This window comes from Acinonyx jubatus, chromosome D4 (genome assembly GCF_027475565.1).
Source record: "Acinonyx jubatus isolate Ajub_Pintada_27869175 chromosome D4, VMU_Ajub_asm_v1.0, whole genome shotgun sequence".
NCBI classification, from domain to species: Eukaryota; Metazoa; Chordata; class Mammalia; order Carnivora; family Felidae; genus Acinonyx; species Acinonyx jubatus.
In genome coordinates, this window is record NC_069391.1 from 41,279,034 (window position 1) to 41,299,032 (window position 19,999).

Below are 19,999 nucleotides of genomic sequence, written 5' to 3' on the forward strand. Positions count from 1 at the left end.
CAAGTGCATTTGAAATGAATGTGTATTCTATTTTTTGATAGAGTATTCCACAAATATCAATTAGGTAAAGTTGATTGATCTAGTACTTCAAGTTTTCTATATTTTAATGAATTTCTGTACTTAGTCTATTAATTATTGAAAAACAAATCCTGAACTCTCAGACTATAACTATTAGTTTATTTCTTCTTTGAATTCAATCAGTTTTCATTTCATCATTTTAAGTAGCATACCTACGTATGCTATCAGGCTATGCACTCACAGTGTGGAGCCTGCTTGAGATTCTCTCCCCACCCTCAAAGTCCCTCCCCAACTCATGTGCTCTCTCAGAATAAACTTAAAAAAAATAAAAAGAAGAGCTCTATGCCCCCAAATTTGCTAAGCTAGAGAAAAGGAACAATTCCTTACAAGACACAGCTACCAGAATACATGCAAGAAATAAACAATTTGAATACACCTAGATCCACTGAAGGAGTACAACCAATAATTATTGCCTCTTTTGGTGTATGTAGTTTTTGTTTTGTTTATAATATATAACTTCAGCTTATTAAAGTCTGCATTCAATAAAAATTATGCCACTTCACATAGACTGTAACAACCTTAAAATACCACACTTCCGTTTCTTTCCACCTGACCTTTGTCCTCTGTTGTCAAACATTTTATGTGTTATTAATTGTACACTACATATTTTGTTGAAAAACTCAATTATCTTTTAAAAATTAACCTAAGTAGAATGCTTGCATGTTTACCAATATAATTGCCAATAACTCTTCATTTATTCCATCTTTACAGATTGATATTTCTTCCTGGGTTCATTTTTCTTCTGCCTAAAGGATTTCCTTTAACATTTTGGCAATGTAGGTTTTCTGGCAATAAATGCTTTCAGCTTTTGGACGTCTGAAATAAATCTGAATTTTACAAAACAGTGGAAATATTTTCACTGGGTACAGAATTATCTTTTATTCAAGTACTTTAAGACATTCCTCCATTGTATTCTTGCTTGCATTGCTTCTGATGAAAAATCTGTTGTCATTTTTAAGTTTGTATCTCTAAGTGCTATCTCTGTTTCACTTTGAATTTTGAATTGTTTTTTATTGTTATGCCTTCAAGTAAATGAACCTTTTGTAATATCTAAACTATCATTAATCTCATCTAGTGTATTTTGAATTTCAGATACTGTAGTCTTTACGTCTAGAATTTCAACATCCCTCTTTAAATATTTGTAGGACTCTAGATTTTTAACATCCAAAATATAGTTATAATAACTATTCATCATCCTTATCTCATAGTTATTATTTCTTTTTTAGTTACGGATTTGTTATCCTGAAAATTATTGGTCATGAATTCCTGCTTCTTTGTATGCCTGGTACTTTTTTTTTTATTAGATGCCACTTCTTGTTAATTTTACATTCTTGGGTTCTAGTTATTTTTATGTTCCTATAAATATTCTTCAGCTTCGTTCTGGAATGCAGGTAAATTACTTTGAAATGTTTGATCTTTTTGGCTTTATTTTATGGTTGGTCAGCTCTGGCCAGAATCTTGTTTAGACTAGGACTAATTATCGTCCACACACAGCTGATGCAAGACCATGGGGGTATGCCACCCAATGTTTCAATAAGCAATGAGGTATTCCAGTTTGACCAATGAGCTCCAGCTGTGTACTCAGTCTTTTGTGACTTCCTAGTACTGTATTTGCCTATTCTTGCGGCTGGTTCTTCTCTAAGATGTGACTCTTCCTTCCAAAGACACATTTTGATCAGTACTCTGCCTACTACTAAAGAGAAACTCCAAGTGGATATGTGGATTTCTTGCTCTCTGTAGTTCTCTGCCCTTTGTTACTTTATATGTAATCTCTTGCTGCTGTGGTTTCTCTCGACTCCAATATCCACCTCTCCAACATATGTAATCTCTTGTGTTCCACATCCCTCTGTCATGCCATGGAACCGATCAGTAGACACTAAGCTGAGAGAGCAGTATGGCTCAAATTGTTTCCCATCTCTCTCCTTCACTCTCTGATGTCCAGTGTTCTCTGAACTGTTGGTTACATATTTTATCCTTTTCATTTTATTTCTTTTTATCCCCACTTGGAAGGATAAATCAAGCCTCTCTACTTTTCTTTATGTGCCAGAAACAGAAATCAGCCATATGTCAAGCTTTTGAAGATCCTCAGTTAATAAAGTTTATTAGCCTCTACGAGTCTCTTTTTGCTTCTTTCTCTGGATTCTCTTATATTACCTAAATATTTTCATGACCTGATTTTCTGTCTACTATAATCTCATTTACTCAAACTGTGATTTTTTTTTTTAGTAGTTGCTCCAATGAAATGCTATGTAATAGAAACACAGTGTTTCCTGACAGATAATTTAAAATTCTGTGGTATTTACCGTAAAAACAATGTAAGAAAGAGGTGGATTTATTTTTAATATATTTTATGTAATTCACTTATATGAGATATCTTTGCAAATCAGTTAAATATCCTCTTAATCATTTTAATATACATAAAATTATTAAGATTTTCACATTTTTTCATTTTAAGTTGTTTAAATCATGTGTCAATTTTATGCTTACAATGTTTCTTGTTAAATGCTAAAATGTAATCGGAAATATATGGTTTATATTTCTATTTCATAAAATTTACAATTGAAAGTGGAGATTAAGAACTAAGTTTTTCTACAGACAAGTAAAGATTTTCCAATAACTAAATTAAATACAGAAATAATTTCCTTTAATACTCACATCCATAGAGATAAAACTTTTTTTATCTGAAAATTTATCTTTTGTAAGTTAAAATAATTTACTAAGTCTTATGTCAACATGGTAAACATTAATTTCAAAGGAGTATTGTGTATGTGTGTATAAATGTCTTCACAGCAGAGAAGGCGATCAGCAAAACAAAAAGGCAACATACTGAATGAGAGAAAATATTTGTAAATCATAATATCTGATAAAGGGTTAGTATTCAAAATATATAAAGAACTCATACACCTTAATAACAAAACATAAACAAACCAAACAAGTGATTAAAATATGGGCAGAGGATCTTAATACATATTTTTCCAAAAAGACATGGCCAAGAAGTACATGAAAAGATGCTCAACATTATTAATCATCAGGGAAATGCAAATCACAACAGTGAGTTATCACTTCACAACTGTTAGAAGGGCTATGATCAAAAAAGACAAGAAACAACAAGTATTTGTGTAGATGTGGAGAAAATGGAACACCCACCCACTGTTGGTAGAAATGTAAATTGGCATAGCCACTATAGAAAAAAGATGATGCTTCCTCAAAAAAAAATTAAAAATAAAATTACCATATGTCCCAGTAATTTCACTTCTGGTTATTTATCTGAGGAAAATGGAAATACTAGTTCAAAATTATATATGCGCCCCCATGTTCACTGCAGCATTATTTACAATAGCCAAGATATGGAAACAACCTAAGTGTCCATTGATGGATAAATGAATAAAGAAAATCTGGTACATATGCACAATAAGGTATTATTGACACATTAAAAAAAAAAAAAAAAGAAATCTTGCCATTTGCAACAACATGGATAGACCCTGAAAGCATTGTGTTAAATTCAATAAGTCAACGACAAGGAAAGACAAAACTATGTGTGATGTCACTTATATGCGGAAACTAAAACAAACGAAAAAAACAATAAATTATGCTCAGAGATACAGAGAATAGATTGGCAGTTGCTAGAGGTAGGGGTTGGGTGAAATGGATAAAGGGGATCTAAAGGCACAAAATTATGAAATAAGCCCTTAAAGGACAGCATAATGACTATAGTTAATAATACTGTATTGTATAATTGAAAGTCCCTAAGAGAGTAGATACTAAAAGATCTCATAACAAGGGAAAAAATTAACTATGCATAGTGTCAGAGGTCAGCTAGACTTATTGGGGTGATCATTTCACAATATATATAAATATTGAATCATTACTTTTTAAACCTGAAACTAATATGATGTTAGGTGTTATACCTCAATAAAAAACTATGAAACCGAATTTATCATGACCCCCAATTTTTAAGCTTTTATAGATTTCACAGTATAAGTACACATGTGTATAACAGTTTCAACTAAAATCATCTCCATGTTGATTCATGTTAGAAAAATATGTAAAATTGTAACATTCTTATTTTGAAAAATTTCAATTTCAGTATACATTTTATATCTGTCTATTTAGATAATAAATAAGTTTTCCTTTCCTTGAATTTCAAATTGAGCTCATTCATATGCAGTGTGATATCTGTGCGAAAAGAAAACACGCTGCCATTTTTTGTCTTTTATTATTAAATATTTGGCAGACACTCCTTGGTTTCAAGAAAATCTGCAAGTAGAATTAACAGTACAGTAAATCTCCTTTAAAAAATTCTTCAATGTTGAACGAGAGTCAATTGGCAAAGAATACAAGATTACTGAATTCATTGTCTTCTATTTCTTCTGCAAGTTCCATAAACTGTTAATGATTCATAGCATCTGTCATATGGGCTGAACAATTTTCACAACTGTATCCATGACAATTTTAAGATTCTGCTTCAGAAACTAAGCACAAATATTTTCAATATGCATAATGCAGTGGAACAGAGCAATAAGGAAAGCATCAGTCCCTTCTTTTACCATCCCAACAATTATTTATATTTTTGACCTAATACAGCAGAAGCACCATCTGTCAAGATAAAACTAATTCTCTTATATCTAGCTTAAAATACTTAACAGAAGCATTAAAATATAATTCCAACACAAATTCAATTTTTTAGGCTATAAAATGACTGTAAAATTCTTTGTGAGTTGGAAGTTCTTTGGTGCATAATTTCCTCAGAAGTATTAAATACATATATACACGGCATCTATTACATTACACAGCTCATGTAAAGCTAAAGAGACTGTATATACTGTTTCAATTTTCAGTCTAGTCATCTTTAAGTCTTTTTACAATGGACTTGTGTTTTACATATATTTGGTGACAAATTTGAAGATCAAACACTTATTTGTAGGCTTTTTAATATTTCCTCAAAATTTTCTACCCAAATTTTAGTAACTTAAATAACCATTGTTTTTAGGATCTAAAAATGGTCTTTTCTTATGAGAATAGCACACATTTTATACCTGACTGAAAGAGGACTCTCATGAGAAACCAAATCTGCAGGTATTAAGACACTTTCTATTCATTTCACTTCCAGGAACACCATGATCAACTAGCCAACATTTTAGTTCTGTGCAAATCAGACTATTCTGATTTCTGCTTTGGCTGCACCATCTTCCACCTATTATGGTAGCTACACTCATCTTTTCCTTGGTGGTTTAGTGCAGTCACTTGGCCCCTGCCAGCTTGCAACCCAATTATTCTCACTGTATTTAAGTTTCCAAATGGAGTGACCATGGCTCCCACTGTAAGATGTGGCCTACAGAAAAGATTTATCACAATGTTTTCCAAGGATGCTAGGATTCAATTCTCAAATTTATTTCTCATAGTGGCAGTTAAAAGCTTGTCTTCTGGATATTCTCCTTTGTGGTTAATTTACTCTGCCATTCAATCTCTAAAGCCTTTGAATTCTATTCTCAACATTAAGCCAGGGCAAATCTGATCTGTCTAATTAGCTCACTGCGGGCCACCTTTGGTCCTTGTTTCAGCCAAACAACCCAAATGTTTGAGCCCTAATTTCCCAAGATGCAACAGTAAATGCAGAATCTCTGAGGCCTCATTAATAAATTTAACCTAACCCAAATGTATGTTCCTTCCACCATTATCTCAAGCCATTAGTATCTTTTCCGCATATGTTCCTTGAATTTCTGTCTGTATAAGTTAGAAAACTGCAGCAGTACTTTTGGACTGTAACATACCTCCTCACGGGTTACACTTTATACCTCACATTTAAGGTTCTGCTATTACTTGAACTTACAGTTCTAAAAGCAAGGAAGAGTGGTATAGGTGGGAATTGAAGACAGTAAGCATTGTCTTTCATGGTAACTGTGTCTGGGGAACCATTACAGTGTTCTCAGGCAATGAAGTGAATCCCTTGAGATTGGGATGCTACCACTGAGGTGGAGAAACCACTACTCTTGGGAATGTGGTCTGCTTGTATTAGGGGAAGAGAGGTCTCTTCTACTGGCAGATAAGACTCATCAGAACTTAGGGCTTCAATATCCCTAGTCTCTCCAGGATTTTCCCTCATGTTCCCATTCCAATTTACAGGGCCTCATTCGTTCCCAAAGATGCTCTCACTTTAACAGCAGACACACTATAAGGCTGAAAATTTCACTTGAATTGTAATTCATCTGGTCATCCAATGAGATTCTGTATTTTATTTTTACCCATATCAATTCTGGGTCTACAGAAAACAAGGCCATCCTTCAGCGCACACATAGAAGCTCTGAGGTCATTTATGTCATTCCTGGTTTGGCAGTTTGAATCCTTGAGCTCATCTTTTTCTTGCACCACTTGCGTCACTGTATTTGTTAGTTTTTCAAAAATGTTTCCAAGTATTATATACAGAGTAACCTAGCTCCTGGATTCTCTTAAGTGGTTATTTAGGAATATCCAAAGTAGATATGTCACATATCTCTATTGCCATATTACACTGTGGACTATCAGTTCTCTAGTCACTGCCAGAAGGACAGTCATTAACATCTTTAAATCCGGTGAAATTAGAGATCTAATTCCAGAAATCCTAGATCCAATTCAGGTAGTTCACTCTTAACACTCTGTTCCTCTAGAAAACACTCTCAGTACTAAAATCTTTGTTAGTCAAGATATCTATCATTCTCTCCACCTACCTATAGAATAAGGAGGTGGCTCATATGATTATGGAGGCTAAGAAGTCCTAAGATGTGTAGTCCAAACGAATGAGAACCAAGACACCAGCTTTTTCTTTTAGATTTTTTTCTCCCAGTTTTTATGGTTTCAGATGTAATATTAGCATTCATATAATTTTTGTGAATAAGGTGTTTTCTCTACATGCCCTTAAGTTCTGAAATTTGTTATGATTTTTATCTATTCCATTATAATATATCTATATATAGGGGTTTTTTTTTATGTAACTTCTCTCATGTTTAGTGATCTATTGGTTGATGCTTTTCATCTATTTTGGAAATCTCTCTGCCATTATCTTCTCTCATATTTCATGTGTTCTATTTTCTCTATTCTCCTGAGAGTTGAATTATGAGTATGTGAAACTACTTTGTATTCTCCAGAAGACTGTTGATGCTTTCTTTTATAAACTGACTTTTTCTCTTTGTGCTTCAAGACGATCATTTGCTATTGACCTGTATTTAGTCTTCTACCGATCTCATCATTTTTACTACTGTGTTATTGTATCAAGCATTCTCTTTAGGGCATTTTTGTTAGTTTAAATACTTCCTGGAATGTTCTCTCTTTGCATTCACATTGCTTATGTATCCCACCAGATCCCTTAACATTTTATCAGAGGTATTTTAAGGTCTATGACTGAAAATTCCAACATCTGGAATATCTTTCTGTCTACTTATATTGATTGTTTACTTTATCAAACATGTTTCACATTTTTTTTTCTTTTCCATGTTTTTTTTTTTTTATTTTGTGTCACATTTTTATGAAAGTCCAACAGGGACTGACATGGGTTAGATTTATCTCCAGAAAGAAAGACGCTCCTCTTCTTGTCACTTCCTTATTGGAAAACCTAGAATCCTTGATGGGTTTCTATTCTTTTTTTTCTACTCAGCCTCTGGTTTTTTGGTACAACCTCTAGAGTTCCATGGACACTGGTGGACAAGTGTTTTAAAGGTACTACTATTTTGCTCTGTATGTAGAGATTCTCTGACTCTAGTCTACCATGTCAGTTAACAAATAGCAAATAAAAGCTTTTTGAAAAGTAGGATGATTGTCCTTATCTTAAGCTATTGCAAATACATTACCTACTTTTCCGGTCATGGATCAAAGTACCCATGGATCCTTTCTGTTTCCATTCTCTTAAGTTTAATTCATTTATTTTACACTTACTTCTCTATGTTCTCTATGATTAGTAGAAAATAATAACTAAGTATGTCATTGATTTGCCTTGTTTCTCTTGTTAGGACAAGAGCAACATTCTTTTACAACTTTCTATTCTGACCCAGAACATACACATTTAGTTTTTAATTTTGACTCCTGTTTTTTAATCTATTTCTAAAAAGTTCTATTTTTAAAAAAAAATCCTTATTCATGAGGTCCCAATGTTCATTTTTTGCTTTTGTTTCCCTTACCTCCAGAGACACATCTAGGAAGAAGCTACTAGAGCCAATGTCAAAGAGGTTGTTACGTGTTTTCTCCTATAGGATTTTGATGGTTTCCTGTCTGACATTTAGGTATTTCATCCATTTTGAATTTATTTTTATATTTGGTATAAGAAAGTGGCCCAGTTTCATTCTTCTGCATGTTTTCCCAAAACCAGTGATTGCTGAATGGATAAAGAAGATGTAGTATTCATATATGAAATAGAATATTACTTGGTGATCAAAAAGAATGAAATCTTGCCATTTGCAACAATGTGGATGGAATTTGAGTATATTACGCTAAGTGATTATGCTTTCTCAGAGAGACAAATATAAATTTCATGCATATGTGGGATTTAGGAAACAAAACAGATGAACATAGGGGAAGGGAAGGGAAGGTAAAAATAAGATAAAAACAGAGAGGGAGGCAAACCATAAGAGACACTTACATACAGAGAACTGAGTGTTGCTGGAGGGGTGTTGGGGGGATGGATCAGCTAAATGGTTGATTGGCATTACGGATGGCACTTGTTGAGTTGGGCACTGGGGATTATATGTAAGTGATGAATCACTAAATTCGACTCCTGAAACTATTATTACAATATATGTTAACTAACTTGGATTTAAATAGAAAATAGAAATTTAAAAAAAGCCTCTATTCATTTTTAGTCTTTTGTTGTTGTTCATTGTGTTATTCTGTTAAATCTACCATGTTGAAATCTTCGAAAGTCAAAATTGTGGATCCTAGAGATAATTTAGCTTTGCTCTCCATTAGGGACTAGAGGGCACTATTTACCCTCTTTCAATATTTGGCTAAATTTCAGGATTTGCAAACTTCTCGTCCTACCTTACACCTGGCACAAAGCTTAGGTTTTAAATTCTTGCTTTGACATTATTTCTACCCACGACAATCCAAGTTTTCTCTTTGTTTATGCCTCACATGACCATTTTAACATGGTTATTTTGTTCTGCTTTTTCTTTGTTGTTGCTTTGAAAAGTCCCCTAACCACTTGAGCATTCATGAATTCAATAAATTTTACAATTTACTCAGAAGCTTGTTTATAGAATCCTATAATAAAAGGCTAGACAGTATTATTTTCACTTTTGACTTCACAGCATTTATCACTAAGTCTCATAACATAGAGAATACATTCAAAAGTGTTGAAAGAATGCAAGACTTAACATAAATATTAGGTCAAGGAGCATATCAATCCAAGGGGAAACATTATGAATAACTAGATTATAACCTCTTATACATAATTATCACAAAGTAAATTAGATTTTAATAAAGCTTAATTTTTTGGCATATTTTATTGATGAGATGAGCAAGGAAGCAAAAATGAAATGCTGGACAAGTTTGGAAAAGTAGGATGGAAGTTAGTATAAAGATCATGATTGATAAATGAAGATTGCTAGATTAATTAGTGCATCACCAAACATGTTAGAGGGGTTGTTCTTTCCAAGGAAATAGAGTAGCAACTTCAGCTCCTGAAAATATGTTCAAATATTGAGGCCAAAATTCTAAAGAGACAAGTGCCAAGAAGGCCAGGGCAGTATACTATCACAGAAGACCAAGAGAATTACAGTTGCTATATTTATAGTCTTGAAATGTCATTGACACTAATTTGAGTTGTTCTTCCATTTGCAAGTTTAACCTTCCTTTTGAGTGAATTCATGGTCTTTAACAAAGTGCTTTAATGAAATAGTAATAATGGTTCCATTTTAGCTTGTTCTCCAATTATAGAAAAGCATGCAAAATTAATAGAATTTGAAAATTAATGTATGATCAAGTTCACCCCTTTTGGAAAAGCTAAATTGTAATGAATGGGAGATGTAGACTATTGATCAGCAATGGCATTCTTAAATTGTTGAACTGAGTCTTTTTTAAATTATATTCCACATGGAAAAAGATTTAACAGTTTCAACAAAGGTCTAGCCTGTGTGTGTGTGTGTACGTATGTATACATACATATGTATGTATACATACGTACACACACATTAATATGTTATTAATATTAATAACACACATTAATATTAATGTGTGTGCAAAAGCTCAAAATTGAAACGTTTTGCATTATAGGCACAAAAATAGCAAATACAATGATCCCCCTTTACAAAATTGCTCTTGTTTAGCTCTTAGAGTGAAACTAGCTTTACTTCAGGTGGCTTGAAAGCATCTTTAAACAGTTCTCAACCCCACTAATAGTATGCATCCCACATTCCCCATTAGGACTTCTCAGAGAATAATTTTGAGATGAAAATATATGGGAAAGTATATGGGAAATTTGTTTTGTTTTTTTTTAATTTTCTTTCTTACCTGCTCCTCACTTCTGAATGCAATGGAAGTTTTAACTTTTTCCCTAATACCCATCAGACACCTGCCTTAGAGATTAGAATTTGAAAGAGTGAGGAAGCAGCTCTAGTAGATGTGAATCAACAAAAAAAGGAAGAGCTGATTTTTCATTTGGGGTTTGCAGCTCTAATATACTGGATCCCAAACTAATCGTGCAATTCAGTAGATCAATCTTAAAGCAGATATGGTAAAGAGTGTGGTCATTTATAACAGGCGATTAGCTGCCCTAGCCATTTGGGTATCAGAAGCGATAGCGCTCAGTGATTGAGCTGGAAAATGGAGGTCTCATCGAAAAGAAAATCAAGCAGTTCATTAATTTATGCCCTTTTAAACCCATAAACGCTTTGTAATTCCTAGATTTTAGGGAAGTTTTAAAAGTCTGGTCTAAAATGCCACAGGCACATTAGCAGAAACATTTAAAGCTGTTAGAGGCTTCCAGCAGATTGTATTATTTATTATGTGCAGGCTCTGGAGGCTAAGAGCAGCTGAAAGGATTGCAGTGCCAACAGCTGAAAATGAAGAATCTTTAAATAAAGGGTCGGTTGCCATTTAGCCTGATGTGCAAAGAACCAAATATACAGTAGAACTCCTGTGAAAACGAAAATGAGTCCTACTATCCTTGTGTAACTCGAAGGAGAAATGTTTCTGTTATATGATCAAAGGGTGTTATTAAAATAGATGCTTCTTTCTCCTCATGAATGAAAGGACTATCATGAACAAATAAGGAACTAAGTATGAAAGCACATTTTCAATCACAGGGCAATTGGCAAAATGTATGTTATTATCTTTATTAATATGGCACATATTAAAAAGTGCCATTCATATTTATTTTGTGCAGATGCATTCTCTAAATTCTTAACAAGTTTTGAGACCAATTTCCTTTCAAAAATGGAAAACTGCTCTTTGTCTGCATAAGCCGTCGCTTCACTGTTGGGTAGGAAGCACTAGATTGAGTTGACATGGTGGCACAAAGCGGTATCAGGGAAATTTGGTTCCCAACTTTCAATTAGCTCTTTGTCTAGACTCACATGTAAAACATGGGAAACGTGAGGTGATAACCTGTGCTGACACCTTTTTACTAATAGAATGGCATTTGGTAAACTCCAGAGAAAAACTGAATCAAAATAATTGAAAGGTTTATTGTCCAACTCTCTTCGAAATCTCCAGAGGATAGCCCCAACAAATGTGTTGACAACTCACATTTTTCTACCTCTAACAACAACATCTAGATTTAGGAATCAAATGTAGGTGAGACCTACATGCTTGGATCCCCCACATTTCTAGATTAACACAAAGTCCATTCTAGCTCCATTATATTTAGAAATGCGTATGGTCTCAAAACTGCGTGCCCTTGCTTGTGCCTTGGGGGAGGGGTATCTGGGGAGGAAAGAGTGGGCCCAATAGCTGGATAGGAAGACAGGGAAGGGGTTTGGGGTGGTTGGAAAGAGCAATCCTACTTATTCCAAAATATTTTGAGAGTGGGCCTCAGATGAATGCCATTTGGGCCTGGGAAATGTCACAGCTGCTGCTGCTGGAGGGAGCCAATGTGGCAGCTGCTTCAAACCAAGTCTGGAAGGACAACTTCCTCATTGCTAAAGCCAGTTTATGGGGGATTCTTTGAGGGATAACTACTGTACCACTAAGTATAACATAAAGTCAAGGGTGTTCTATGACCATAAGGATCCAGGTTCCTTATAGTTATGAACTTTTAATTCCCTCTGCAGCTCTATAATGATCAGCAGGGATTTTTCATGAAGATACTAATGCTTCAGTATCACAGTTGCGCACTAGCACAGGTTTTTGGTTTTGTGATGCTTATAGTTATTTATCATTTTATTGTTTTTGGTCTTAACGTTTTATTTACTTTTGAGAGAGCATAAGCAGGGGAGAGGCAGAGAAAACAGGATGGAGGATCTGAAGCAGGCTTGCTCTGCACTGACAGCAGTGAGGCTGATGTGGGGCTTGAACTCACAAACTCCAAGATCATGACCTGACCTGAAGTTGGACCCTCAACTGACCAACCATGCAGGCGCCCCTCATTTTTAGGATTGTTGTTACTCTTCGTCTCATGAAATCTTCATTTTCACACATACTTTGTATTGTGTTCCTTAAAAACTATCACCAAATTGGAGTAATACTGTCTCTAGAAATAAAGAGAACTAAATCAAGAAAGACAAACTGCACTGTCCCTGAGGATTATGTTTGAATTTGAGTTACTGGGGCAAATCCCCTATTCCTGTGTGTCTCCTGCCTCAGACACCATGTGGACTTCTGTCTCAGTCATAAATTTGTTCAAGGAGTAGAAATTAATGCTTTTCATTATACTCAATAAGTACTCCATGCCAAATTGGCCAACTCTACATTCAGATTTACTCACACAACCACCTATAGGGTATTTGACCTAATTTCACTTATCTTTGTAAATCCTTAATTATTGATTTCATCTTTTAGTTTTACATCTTTAGTGTCCTGTGGTTTCTTGCAAGGATCTCTCTAGTGAGTAAAATGTTCCTTCATTCAAAGTACAGACTGAATGTCTAGGGAAACCATACCTCTGCCTCAGGGAATTGGTTTCCTGGGAAAAATTACAAAAGTTTGTCCAATTATATAAATGTATCAGCACTCCAAGAATAGGCTAAGAAGAAAATCTGGAAACTACTGCTTAACTGTCTATCAAAAGCATTGAGTTTCCTAAAGAAACACAGTCCAAATTTCTCAGATTAAGCCAGATCGGTAGAAAGCCACAGGCCTAGACCGTAAAGCACCGGTCCCCGGTGGAACTGTATTTACGTAATTGAGCTCTGTTATGTGAAGAAGATAAGGATAATTGTCAATAGTTGGGATGTTATTGAGGGTGTTGTTTCTTGATTAAAACGGGATCTTATTCCTGAAGTGGGAAATCTTTCTCGTCTTATTTTGAGAAATAGTCATACTCCTTAGCAATCAACCTTTAATTGTTATCATTTAAGTTAGTAAATAACAAAAAAGACCATTGTATTCTCATTGTCATGGCTTCCATTGATGGCAAATTCATGGCTCAACCTTGCCAGTTATATTTGTTATTTCACAACTTGTGTCTGTGTATCAATCTCACATCTATCCATTTGTTTTCCTTTTGCATCCTCTTGCTTACCTTTTAAAAATGTTATTTTCTCAAAAATACAATAAAGGCCTTTCTGAAAGCTACAATAAAATGTTATCTTATTTTTTGAAAGCTACAATAAGTGAAACAATGAGCATATCCACTTACAACCTAATATACCTAAGTAAAAGTAAAATATTAAGAAAGCTACACAAAATGTTAAGATAAAGCAGAACAATGATCCATACAGGACACGGGCAAATATAGAAAAAATAAAATTTGTGTCTTGTCTTAACGATTAATTTATTTAGCACCTTATAAGTAATAACCCCTTCATCCTAATGATGACTATAATAGACATGTATCTAGGTGGGTAAAGACATAAGCACATTAAAAATGTGTTGCCACTTGTGATGAACACCAGGTGTTACATATAAGTGATGAAAGACTAAATTCTACACCTGAAACCAATTTTGCCACGTATGTTAACTAGAATTTATTTATCTATCTATCTATCTATCTTTATTTTTGAGAAAGAGAGAGACAGAGCATGCGCAGGGGAGGGTCAGAGAGAGAGGGAGACACAGAATCCAAAGCAGGCTCCAGGCTCTGAGCTGTCATCGCAGAGGCCGATGCAACGTGGGGCTCGAACTCACTAATTGCGGGTTCCTGACCTGAGCCGAAGTCGGACGCCCAACCGACTGAGCCACCCAAGCACCCCTTAACTAACTAGAATTTAAATAAAAACTTGAAATAAAAAAATACATTGCCAAATATCAGATCAAAGCCATAGGATCCTAAATATGCTAATATAAGTTATTCTGCAAAGGTAAAATTGACATGATGGATTTTTCAAAAGAAATGAAAAGGGAGTGTCTGATTTCCGCTTTATTTGATCAACTGTTTATCGTATTTATGGGCCATATTCAATATGCCGAGTATGTCTGAGGGCACCCTGGGACAGTGATGAACAAAAAACACACAATCTGCATTATCACAGAGTTTGACATGTGTACACGTGCGCACACAAAGATGAAATAATCACGTGAATTCATTATAATATGATAAATAGCATGGAGCAGCTTCTAAGTGTCAATTAATAGGGACAGATTCTGGGGTCACAATAATGAACAAGACAGAAAATATCCTATCCGTATGGGACTTTCATGTTAATGAGAAATATTTAAGTTTGATGGGGAATACAAAAGTACTGTAATACAATCAAAATTAGAAGAGGGAGACTGATAGTGCAGGATGATCTATTTTAGGTATGGTAATAGAAAAGGATGTATTTTTTTACTTCTGTTCAGAAATTTCTTGGCCTTCGTCTATTCATTGACCTTTCTTCAGCACATTGCATCATAAACGCATGAATCTTAAAGCTGAATTGTGGCGGGAGGGAAGTAAGAAATGGATTGGAATTGTTATGGTTTTTATTTTAAAATAACATTAAGTATTTCAATTATTTTTAAAATAATATAATTTTATCTTCATAAAATGGCATTTGTGGATATGTAGCTATTTATAAATGGGATAATGCTAAAAGGGATAAGTTGTTACAAAACTTTGAACCTGACATAATTCTGAGAAAACCCAGCACATAGAAGGTACTCAACAAAAAATTTTGAATGAGTAAGACGAAGAAGTGACATTTCCACAGTATGACAATTTTTACCTTATTTAAAATGGACCGAGGCTATGCAGAGCTAGTTTATTCACAGTCTTTTCCTATGTCACACTGTCATCGTTGATCCAAGTATGGTCCTCTTTTAGTCACTTTTATAATTTGCCTAGCAAACTACAGTTTGCAAAATCACATGCTCCTTTTGAAATAACTCTAAGAGAGGGGAGCCTGGGTGGCTCAGTCGGTTAAGTGTCCGACTTCGGCTCGGGTCATGATCGCGCAGCTCGTGAGTTAGAGCCCCTCTTTGGGATGTGTGTTGACAGCTCAGAGCCTGGAGCCTGCTTCAGGTTCTGTGTCTCCCTCTCTCTCTGCCCCTAACCCACTCACGTTCTGTTTAGGTCTCTCTCAAAAATAAACAAACATTAAAATTTAAAAAAAAACAAAATAAATAACTCTAAGAGAAACATATATTACTTCTATTAATAGATATGGTAGTAGACTTCAATGTACTAACTCGGTAAAACTGCCCAACTAGAAAATGACATATCCTGGACTGCTTCTAAAGCCTGTGTTCCTTCCACTACATTACAATAGTCCATTCCCAGGCTTCAGTGAGATCCTGGTAGGTGGCTGATGCGTGTTTAATATTGTTATCAATGAGGTTCCCATAAATGTTTAGATAGGTTGCCAGCAGAATTATGAAGCCTGACAAGAAAAATGGCAACAGGTTGAAGACAGGTAAGAGCCAGGCCTAAAGACATATAGGGGGAGAATATAAGAGATGGAAAGAGATATAAAAATTGCAGAGAGCAGGGCTGGTTCAACATGCGCAAATCAATCAATGTGATACATCACATTAATAAAAGAAAACCACCATATGATCCTGTCAATCGATGCAGAAAAAGCATTTGACAAAATTCAGCATCCTTTCTTAATAAAAACCCTTGAGAAAGTCGGGATAGAAGGAACATACTTAAACATCATGAAAGCCATCTATGAAAAGCCAACAGCTAATATCATCCTCAGTGGGGAAAACCTTAGAGCTTTCCCCCTGAGACCAGAAACATGACAGGGATGTCCACTCTCACCACTGTTGTTTAACACAGTGTTGGAAGTTCTAGCACCATCAATCAGACAACAAAAGGAAATCAAAGGCATCAACATTGGCAAAGATGAAGTCAACCTTTCACTTTTTGCAGATGACATGGTATTATACATGGAAAATCCGACAGATTCTACCAAAAGTCTGCTAGAACTGATGCATGAATTCAGCAAAGTTGCAGGATACAAAATCTATGTACAGAAATCAGTTGCATTCCTATACACTAATAATGAAGCAACAGAAAGACAAATAAAGAAACTGATCCCATTCACAATTGCACCAAGAAGCATAATATACCTAGGAATAAACCTGACCAAAGATGTAAGAGATCTGTATGTTGAAAACTATAGAAAACATTCCGTGCTCATGGACTGGAAGAATAAATATCGTTAAAATGTCAATACTACCCAAAGCTATTTATACATTCAATGTAATCCCAATCAAAATTGCACCAGCATTCTTCTCGAAGCTACAACAAGCAATCCTAAAATTTGAATGGAACCACAAAAGACCCCGAATAGCCAAAGTAATTTTGAAGAAGAAGACCAAAGCAGGAGGCATCACAATCCCAGACTTTAGCCTCTACTACAAAGCTGGAATCATCAAGACAGCATGGTATTGGCACAAAAACAGACACATAGACCAATGGAATAGAATAGAAACCCCAGAACTAGACCCACAGACGTATGGCCAACTCATCTTTGACAAAGCAGAAAAGAACATCCAATGGAAAACAGACAGTCTCTTTAACAAATGGTGCTGGGAGAACTGGACAGCAACATGCAGAAGGATGAAACTAGACCACTCTCTTACACCATTCACAAAAATAAACTCAAAATGGATAAAGGACTTGAATGTGAGACAGGAAACCATCAAAACCCTAGAGGAGAAAGCAGGAAAAGACCTGACCTCATCCACAGCAATTTCTTACTTAACACATCCCCAAAGACAAGGGGATTAAAAGCAAAAATGAACTATTGGGACCTCATGAAGATAAAAAGCTTCTGCACTGCCAAGGAAACAATTTACAAAACTAAAAGGCAACCAATGGAATGGGAAAAGATATCTGCAAATGACATATCGGACAAAGGGCTAGTATCCAAAATCTATAAAGAGCTCACCAAACCCCATACCCGAAAAACAAATAACCCAGTGAAGAAATGGGCAGAAAACATGAATAGACACTTCTCTAAAGAAGACAATCAGATGGCCAACAGGCACATGAAAAGATGCTCAACGTCACTCCTCATCAGGGAGATACAAATCAAAACCACACTCAGATACCATCTCACACCAGTCAGAGTGGCTAAAATGAACAAATCAGGAGACTATAGATGCTGGAGAGGATGTGGAGAAACGGGAACCCTCTTGCGCTGTTGGTAGGAATGCAAACTGGTACAGCCACTCTGGAAAACAGTGTGTGGATTCCTCAAAAAATTAAAAATAGATCTACCCTATGACCCAGCAATAGCACTGCTAGGAATTTACCCAAGGGATACAGGAGTGCTGATGCATAGGGGCACTTGTACCCCAATGTTTATAGCAGCACTCTCAACAATAGCCAAATTATGGAAAGAGCCTAAATGTCCATCAACTGACGAATGGATAAAGAAATTGTGGTTTATATACCCAATGGAATACTATGCTGCAATGACAAAGAATGAAATACGGCCTTTTGTAGCAACGTGAATGGAACTGGAGAGTGTTATACTAAGTGAAATAAGTCATACATGGAAAGACAGATAGCATATGTTTTCACCCTTATGTGGATCCTGAGAAACTTAACAGAAGACCATGGAGGAGGGGAAGAAAAAAAAAGAGGTTAGAGAGGAAGGGAGCAAAACATAAGAGACTCTTAAAAAACTAAGAACAAACTGAGGGTTGATGGGGGGTGGGGGGGAGAGGAGGGTGGGTGATGGGTATTGAGGGCACCTGTTGGGATGAGCACTGGGTGTTGTATGGAAACCAATTTGACAATAAATTTCATAATTAATTAATTAATTAATTAATAGAATTGCAGGGAACAGGGGCACCTGGGTGGCTCAGTCGGTTAAGCCTCCAATTTCAGCTCAGATCATGATCTCACGGTTCGTGGGTTTGAGCCCTGCAATGGGCTCTGTGCTGATAGTTCAGCACCTGGAGCCTGCTTGAGATTCTGTGTCCCTGTCTCTCTCTCTGCCCCTCCTCCACTCATGCTCTCTTTCTCTCTCTCAAAAATAAACATTAAAAAATTTTTTTTAAAAAATTGGAGAGAATAAGTAAGTGGGGGACAGCAAGGTAATGGGAGTGGTGTTCTCCTCAGAAACAGCACTTGAAAGTCCAGAGCAGGCAGCTCTCCATCCCAGTAAGCAGATGTGGTCTGCTGGAGGAAGTCAGTATTTAGTTAAGGTGAAGAGGTGGGAAGCAGAAGACAGCAAATGAGGAGCATGCATAAACAACGTTAACATCTGCAGATTTTCTTTATGATTTGTGGTTGTGGCAAACATCTACATGGCTCAGAAATTCCAAAGCACTTTAAAACAAATATGGCTTTACGTGAATGCTACCAAGCTAAATGGTTTCTATGCAAAATGAAGTGAAATCTTGAAATAAAGGAAAAAGCTCTAAGGATAAAGTATATTTAAATAATCTTGGACCCCTGAACATAGGTACCCAGTAGAGGAGCATGAGAATGGAAACAGAACTGTTCCTTAGATGAATTAAAATTATAGTTGATTAGATGCCTCATGGAAGTAGGTTTCAAATGAAGCCCAAACTTCTTTCCTTACTATCCATACTGATTCATTTTCATGGAAATATTTCCTGAGTAGGAATGGTTAGATTTGTCATTTTTCCTCTACTCCGACTTTATTCTTTCCTAAACCTTTTTAAAGATACATAAGTACCCAAGCCAGAGGAAATACTGTTTCTTCTTTTCCAATCTGTTTTTCTTCTTTGCATGTAGTATATTCAGGGAGAAAAAGAATAGAAAATTTTCATTCATTGGACACTCTCTAGGTATCAAGTGCTGTAGACATCTCATTCACCTGTTAAACTATTCAAAACCTAGTTTTCTCTACTGTAAGATGTAGAAAATAAAGTGTATTTAATTCATATTATTGTGATGATATGAGATAATGGTATCAAGTGAATAAATCAATATCTGGTCTTTGTCTATGTCTTAACCCATATGAACTTTTAATGAAAGGTCATTTACATTATACATTGTAGCACAGATCCTGGAAAATGGTTTCTCAGGTTCAAATCCTTGCCCTGTTAATTACTACTGGGTGATCCTGAGCACATCACTAAGTGTCTATAACTCAGTTCTCTCATCTCTAAGACTGAAATAAATGTAAAGTTGACTCATAAAACTGTTGAGTCTATAAAATGAATTATTATACATAAAGCACTTAAAGCAATGTTTGGTACAAATTAACTGCCAAACATGTGTCAACTCTTATTAGCCTACTGTGAAATAAGTAATGGTGATTGATTGTAGACATAAGCCATGATTCTTAATTTTTTTTTGTTTTGTTACAGAATGCCCTCTCCTACCTTCATGAATTTTTTGAAACCTTCCCCAGGAAAAAAAAAATTATAGGAATTATATTTATAACTGCAT